We start from the raw sequence: 8528 nt of genomic DNA on the forward strand, positions 1-8528 counted from the left end.
CATACTTTTTATTGTGACGAAATACACATTGCATAAAATGTACCGTTTTAATCACTTTTAAGTGCATCGGGTCCATTCACATTGTTGGGCAACCATCATTACCATCCATCTCCAAAACCTTTTCATCTCCTCAAAATGAAACGCCATACCCATTAAACAGTAACTCCCTGTTTCTCCCTCCTCCAGCCCCTGGCAACCACCATTCTACTGTGTCTCTATGAATTCACCTGCTGTAGGTGCCTCATAGAAGTGGGATCCTACAACATTTGTCTTCTGTCTGGCTTATTTCAATTTATAGAATATCTTCAAGCTTCATCCATATCATAGCATGTGCCAGCATTTCTTGCCACTCTGTGGCTGAGTAATATTCCATTGTGTCTATACCATATTTTGTTTAGCCATTCATTCATCAATGGACACTAAGGCTGTTTACAACCCCTCGTCATTGAAGGTATATTTATTGCATGTGTGATCTGGGCTGGATAAGTCACGAGGAGGCATAGGAAAGTAAAATACATGAACCTGGTCCTGGGTTTCTCAAGGTCTTTTGTGGGGAGTTACATATGTGAGCAAAGAATCTCAGTACAACCCAAAAACGAAGGATGTGCACGTGACTGTGGAGAAGGGAGCCACTCACTCTGTGCCCACCACAGAGGTGCTATTGGAACTGGGTCATCTGGCAGACACAGGCCCCTTGGTGCTTTAGGCAGAAGAAACAATATACACAAAGATATCCGGAGATTGTCAGACGGCTCCATGTAACTAGAACATAGGTTGTGTGGTCAGAGTGGGGTGCAGGTTGGAGGAACCAACGGTGGGTGATCAACCAGAAAAAATGGGTTGGAGTCAACATTTGAAGGATTCTTTCTTAAGACAACAAAATTGCTTGCAACCTAACACAAATACATACTTTTTTCTCCTTTTACACAAAAGGCATCTCAATGTACATGCCGTTTGACACACTGCTTTTGTTTATTTGTTTTAACTTCATGCTATATTGTGGCAATCTTTCCATACCCATACATAGAAAGTGTCCTCATGTTTTTAATAGTTTCATGGTATTATAGTGTATGGATGTACCATAATTTATTTAACCAGTTTCCTCTAGATGGACATTTACATTGTTCAGCATTTCTGCTTTTACAAGCAATGCTAATGAATAACCTTGCACAGACATCATTTCACACGTGTGCAAGTGGAACTGGAGGATAAATTCCCAAATGTATAATTGATGGGTCAAAGGGTATATACATATGTAATTTTGATAGATGGTGCTGATTTGCCCTCCACAGGGGTTACACCAGTTCATATTCCCAACAGCAATAGATGATATCTGTTTTCCCATAGTCTCACTAACAGAGTGTTATCAAACTTTTGGATTTTTGCCAATTCAATAGGTGAAAAACGGCATCTCAAGATAGCTTTAATTTGGGGGATCTCTCATTAGAGCGAAGCTGAGATTTTTTTTTTCTTCTTATGTTTGAATCATTTATATTTCCTTTTCTGTGAATTTTCCTGGTCCCCACTTTCAACTTCGTCATTGCCTTTTGTGTACATTTCTAGGAAATCTTTATTTATTCGTCTTATTGTATTGAACTTTTGTTGTTCGTTTATATAATCAGGAATTGTTGAATTTTAACAAGTACTTTTTGTTCGTGTCTCAGATAATCATATGTTTTTCTCCTTAAATATAGTAGTAGATTGACTTATTTAGTGGATTTTTATATTATTTTGCCATTGTTAAATTTCTGAAATAAAGCCCCATTTTTATAGCTTATTGTTTTTTGATGATCTAATGAATGTAGTTTGTTTATATTTCACAGATGATTTTTGCACCAATGTACATACTAACGTTAGACTAGTTTTTTTGGTTTTTAATTTTTTAAGGTCCAATCTCTTTCAGGTTTGGGTGTATTGTTGTATTTGTTTCAATAAAAGACTTTCATAATTTCCTTTTTTAAAAAAAAAAAAAAGCCCTAGAACAGTTTAAGCATTATCAGGTCAGCTGATTTTTTTTTTAAGATAGTAAAATTTGCCAAAGCTTAGACCTGTTTTGGGTTTCTTATTGTATTGTTCTTCTCCTTACTCTAAAGAAACAGTTTGTGAATTTATTCTTTAGTTTTCTGTGTTTCTAGCTTCCTATCTTATTAATTTCCACTTTTATGTTTATTGATTTTTCCCTTATCCTTTTGTTTTACTTCTAACTTGTTAAGTCACATGCCTAAGTCATTTGTATTTATTCTCTCTTTTAAAATTGATACACATTTTTGAGTTTATTACTTTTTCTCGGAGTGTTTTTTAGCTGTATTCATAGTTTCTGAAATGTAGTATTTTCACTATTGTTTTAAAGACATTCTTAAATTTTGAGTTGTGTTTTTTCCTTAATCTAGGAGCATTTTTGTTTTTTATCCTAAGAGCAATTTTTTAAAAAATTTTCAGATGGAAAAGATTTTTTATTTTCTGATTTTATTTACTTCTGTTTTTATTATATTGTGATCAGAGAATCATGTGTCTACACTCTTTCTGATTTTTAAAAAATGTATTGGAGTTTCTTTGTAACCTAGAATGTGATCTGTTCTTTTATAAATGTTTTTATGGGCATTTGAAAATGAAAATAAGTGCTCTATTGTCAAGGTATGTGGTCTGTATGACTCAGCACAGTCTGTGTTAGTAATTATGTTATCGAGGGCTGCTAGACTCGAATTCTGGGTCCACTTGGCCTCTCATGGGCCGAGAGTGCTGCGTGACCTCCGGCTACGAGCATGACTGCCAGTTTCTCTTGAGTCTCCTGTAATTCCTGCTGCATTCTTGCTGCTTCGGATGCGTGGGTATTCAGAATGTTTGTATCGTTCACCGTGAATTTCTCCCCTTTAGAATTATGAAGTGCACTTGTATGTCTCATTTCATGCTTTTATCCTGAAGTCTACCTTCTCAGGTATGAAGAGTATGGCCTCTGCTTCCTTTTGTTTACATCTATTTGGGTATCTGTTAAACATCCTTTTATATTCAACTGTGCTGAACGAACGATCTAATGTGTCTCTGGACTACAGCAGAGGACAGCTTTGCTTTGTGGGACAAACTGAAAATGTTTCTGATTGATCAATTGAGCCCACTGACGTTTTCCATGACGCATATTTGGTCTAGGTTCTGAGATATCATTGTATGTCACATTTTTTGTTTTCTAGTCCTCTACTATGTCATCTATTTTATGTGCTTTGATTCTCCCGATGTTTAAAAAGGCTTATGTTTCTAGCTATAACTTCTGCAATTATAACTTTATATGAGACTTTTACTTCTTATTTCTTTAGACACGCTCTTCTTCATTCCCTGCCATAATTAATGATACAATTAACGTATTTGTTTTCCTTTCTTCCTCTTCCTTTCCCTTCCATCACCCAATTTTAGTTTGCAATAGTTTGCTAGTATATATCTGATATGGTTTGGATCTGTGTCCCCACCCAAATCTCATGTTGAATTATAATCCCTAGTGCTGGAGGTGGGGCCTGGTGGAAGGTGATTGGATCATGGAGGGTGAGGGGTGGTTCTTGTGAATGGTTTAGCACCATCCTCCTAGTGCTGTTTGCGTATGGAGTTATCATGAGATCTGTTTTTTTAAAAGTGTGTGGCACCCCCACCCACTTCCTCCTGCTCTGGCCATGTGAGACATCTCTCTCCTTTTTTGCCTTCTACCATGATTGGAAGCACCCTGCAGCTCCCCCAGAAGCAGAAGCTGCCATACTTCCTATACAGCCTGCAGAGCTGTGAGCCAATTAAACCACTTTTCCTTATAAAACACCCAGTCTTAGGTATTTCTTTAAAGCAATGCAAGAAGAGACTCATATAATACCTCATTGCTTATATATATGCGTGTGTGTGGGATTTATCACTAGATTTTTCATCTTTGAATGACATCCTTTAACACCAAGCTAATGTACATAACACAATTGTTTCTTTTTAAAAATCTTCCTTTATAGATATAACCATTTCCCATTTTTTAAGCCATGACCACATATTTGGTCATAGTTCTTACTTACTCTATGGAAATATAACTTCTGGTGAGAGTTTTTCATTTTGTTAAATTTTGTGACTCTTTTCCAATTTTTCCTTTTGAGATTTCTGTATAGAAGTCATGTCCACTCCTTTTGTGACTCATAGTTGGATGTATTTAATTTGCCCCTGCTAGGCATTAGCAGAAGTTCCAGGTGGAGGTAAAGCATGGCCTTGGAGGACCAAGGGATGGACAATGGGGAGCCTTTCAGATCTCATGTGTCCGATTTTCCCTTCTGAGTTGCAAATCAAAACCGCAATGAAATATTACCTCACACCTGTTAGAACAGCTGTTGTCAAAAGGACAAGAGGTAAAAATGACAGCGAGGGTGTCAAGAGAAGGGAACTCTTGTACCCCACTAGGAGGCTGGTAGGAGTGTAGGTTGGTGCAGTCATTATACAAAACAGTATGAAGGCTTCTCAAAAATAGGAGCATCATGTGATCCAGCTATCTCACTTCTGGGTACACATCCAAAGAAAATAAAATCACTGCCTCAGAGGTATCTGGACTCCCTTGTTCACTGCAACATGATTCACAATAGCCAATATAATGAATCAACCTAAGTTATTCATGGACAGATGAATGGATTGAAAAAATGTGACACACACACACACACACACACACACACACAGTGGAATATTATTTTGCCTTAAAAATGGAAATCCTGCCATTTGTAGCAATATGAATGAACTGGAGGACATTATGCTAAGTGAAATAAGCCAGACATAGAAAGAGCAATGTTGCATGATTTCATTTATATGTGGAATATATAAAAGCTGAATATGTAGAAACAGAGAGTAGAAGGGTGGTTTCCATGGGCAGGCAGGTGGGAGGAAATGGGGAGATGTTCGTCAGAGGGTACAGAGTTGTGGTTACGGAGGAGGCCTAAGTCTAGAGATCTAATGTACAGCATGAGGACTATAGTTAGGAATACTGAATTGTAAACTGGAAAATTTGCTAAGAGAGTCCATTTCAGTTGCTCTCACTATACACATACACAAAAAGGTAACTACGTGAGAAGATGGATGGGATATTTAGTTGACTGTACACAGGTGATCCTCTACATACAATGGGATTACATTCTCATAAACCCATCAAGTGAAAATACAGCCCAGAGTATCGGTCAGAGAGTCACCAGTGCTTAAATCTGAAAACTTCTGGTTGTCAATCACTATTGCACCATGACAAAAGCGGTGGTAAGTCAAACCATCCTAAGTTGGAGACTGTAGTAATAATTTCCCTATATGTATGCATATCGAAACATCATACTGTACAACTTACATAGCTACATTTTTTAAATAAATAAAAATATTTTCTCTTTTCTGTTGCCTCAGAGACAGACTGCTTCCTGCAACTATGGCTGACTCTGTTATTTTGTCCCAAGCCAGGCCAACCATGTTCTGAGCATAAACCCAGTTTGTTCTGTTTCCTGGTCCCATTGTTGAAAACAGGGATAACCTTGCACTTCAGGACCCTCACCTGAGTCCTTCTCCTTTAAAAAAATATCTTTCTGCTTGTCCTTCCTGAGAGATGCCACCGTTTGATCCTGAGGCCACATGCTGCATCTCTTTTCACTTCCTCTTATGTGGCTTCCCCTCAATCTCAGCTGCTTTTGACAGCCACGCACATATCTTGGAGTCTTGCATTGCATTTATCTTTTAATTTCCTTAAATACTTATAAGCACATTTTTTGTTCTTCATCTTGCTTCTGTATCTGTTTAGAAGAAGGAAGAAAATTCTGACTTCTGAAACAAAGTCCAAAGTTGAAGTCCAGTGAAGGTCTTGATTTAGTTACAGAATTGGTAAGAATGGAGAGGAGAGGATGTGGCGATGACCCAACTTTCTGGTTTGTGCAAGTTTAAGGTCTAGATGGTGAGTTTGACTTATTAGGTTGAGTTCTGCATAAATCTGGAGCTCAAGGGAAGAGGCAGGAAAGGAGAGGCAAAGATGACTATTACTTTACTTGCTTCTTCTGCCATTTACTGAAAGTCTTCTATGTTTAGAGAGTACATCAGTATCATCTCATCTAATCCTAACAAAAAATATTGGTTCAGGAAAGAGCAGGTGACAGAGCTGGTATTTGAAACCAGGCCTCTCTGCTATTGAAGTCCATAAGCAGGGTTCTTCCTGAGTCGTGCTGTCTTCGTAGTGGGTTCACCACGTGGCTTTGGAGCCTGGGTTTAATTTGAAGAGAAAGTAGCACATTGCATTGCACTTCCTCAGGGATTTTGCATCAAACTGGCAACCCAGAGCAAGACATCTTTCAGTGTTTCCACAGAGAACTTGGGTCTCAGTAGGCAGAACTTGGGTCCTCTCCACCAGTTTGGGTTCCTATTATTGTGGGTGACGATGTGAGGTGGTGGTTTAACAGTGCTGCCTGGGTTGTAACTCATATTCAGTCACTGATGCAGTTTGCACACAGCCCTGAACCCTGTGAATAATATGGCTAATACACATGCATGGCATTGCACCCACGTGAATGCTAGAATCAACGCAGCTGCACCAAACACCAATAACTTAGAGATGTGGGTTTTAGACCATGTTTCTTTTTCCAACCCCCCTCCCCTGTTTATAAAAAAAAATATTGACTGGTTTAAACTAGATCCAACAGGAAATGTTAAATGTTAAAAAGAGACTTGTCCAATTAAGATGGCATTTGTCTTTGAAGCACAGTGTCTCTCTGATGTCCCCAGTGATACCAGGTGGATTGAATAGAGATGGACGTTATAGAAAAGGCAATGACACATTGATTTTCACAAATCGTGCTCTTTCACCATGCGTGTGTGTGTGTGTGTGCGTGACTGTGTATGTGGGAGAGAGTGAAAAAATTGGTCACAGAATATAAATGTAAAAACATTTTTTAGACTAGCATCACCAAGATGTGTGAGAAATGTTACAATAGATAATTTGGTGCTCCGTCTATTAATTATGCTTTTTAATATTTCATTTCTAAATGAAAGGGGATACTGTCATTGCAGTGTCTAATATGTACTGAGCTTTGGGATGAGAGAATTACATTAGGTGATGTGATTAAATGTGTTAAGAAATGGAAAATGGCGAGAACAGGGTCTGCAACATAGTAAGTTATATAAGAGTGTGTGCTACTTTTATTATTACAAACAAAATAATTAATATTACAGATGAAAGGTTAATGTTTGGAGAGATTCAAGAACTTTCTCAGGGTTTTATTAGCATTAAGGGGAAAGTGAGATCCATATTGAGTTCTTAGGACTCCAAATCCAAACATCAACCCTAATGCATCCCCCAAAATAAGTTAGTTTGAAACATGCAATGATATCTTAAGGATATCTCTGATGAAATTCATATAAGTCAATTTCAAAGTTCTTCCTGAATGAAGAGCCAGTAATCCAAGCAGTCAAGTTCTAAAAATCCAGGAAGGGAACCTAGAAGCAATAATAAAGATATAATTTACTGACAAGTCTTATCAGGTGTAAGTAGACCCTCAATCCACAGCTTTCACATGGCCATGTCTATGCAGTAGGACAATATCCACAGTTGACACATGAGGTACTATAATTGTTATTGGCCAATCTTAGTTTTGTTCAGAGAAGGAAGACAGCCAAAGGCTCTTGGAGATGTATTTTATCCAGCAACTCCTTTTAACTTAGATTTACTGCATTCCAGACCCTACCATAAGCCTCATTTCTTTCTTCCAGATCCTTCTGAACACTGTCAATCACCTGAGTCACATGCTGTCTTGCTGTGATGTTTCCCAATTGTTACATACACATGCACAAATCATTTTTTAATTTTTTTTTTTCTTAAAGGAAAGGAAAGCCCTACTTTCTCTTTGGTGCATTGCAATACAAGCAAGCAAGCAAGCAAACAAACAAACGAAACAAATTACTTCCAAAGGACAGAGAAAGGGAACACTGGGTTTTCAGGCATGTAAGTCCTGTAATCATCACACCTCTGTTTTTCATTTGGATTTGAAGAATGCTAGAAGGCCCACTGTCAAGCAAGAATTAACATCTCTTCTCTCTCCTTCTCTTTGGTAGCTTTGGGCAGGCAAATAACAATCAGTATCTACAGATGTGATACATTTAAGGGCTATTACCTGTAGACTCTTTATATATTCAGGTGTAAATTACCTTCCCATTTCTATGTATTACATCCTTAACCCAGAGAAGGAATTTTCTGCATGGAGATTGCAACAGCATCTGCTTCCATTAGCACAAATGCCACAGTTACAAGCAGGAGTAACTGAAACAAGGATTTGAATTTAAATAAAATAAGCTATTCTATATTTTTAGCTCCCTTTAGAAGTCTGAGACCAGAGGAAAGGATTGGTAATATGTCTACCAATATGCTTTTAAGGAAAAATAACAGAAAATCCAACTCAAATTGGCTTAAACAAGAAAGGAACTTTATTGACCTGCTTAACTGAAAAGTCCAAAGAATCAAGCAAACTTCAGGTGAGGGTTGATCCAGCAACTTAATGATTGTTTGTCTTGGTATG

Source organism: Chlorocebus sabaeus, chromosome 6 (assembly GCF_047675955.1).
Source record: "Chlorocebus sabaeus isolate Y175 chromosome 6, mChlSab1.0.hap1, whole genome shotgun sequence".
NCBI lineage: Eukaryota > Metazoa > Chordata > Mammalia > Primates > Cercopithecidae > Chlorocebus > Chlorocebus sabaeus.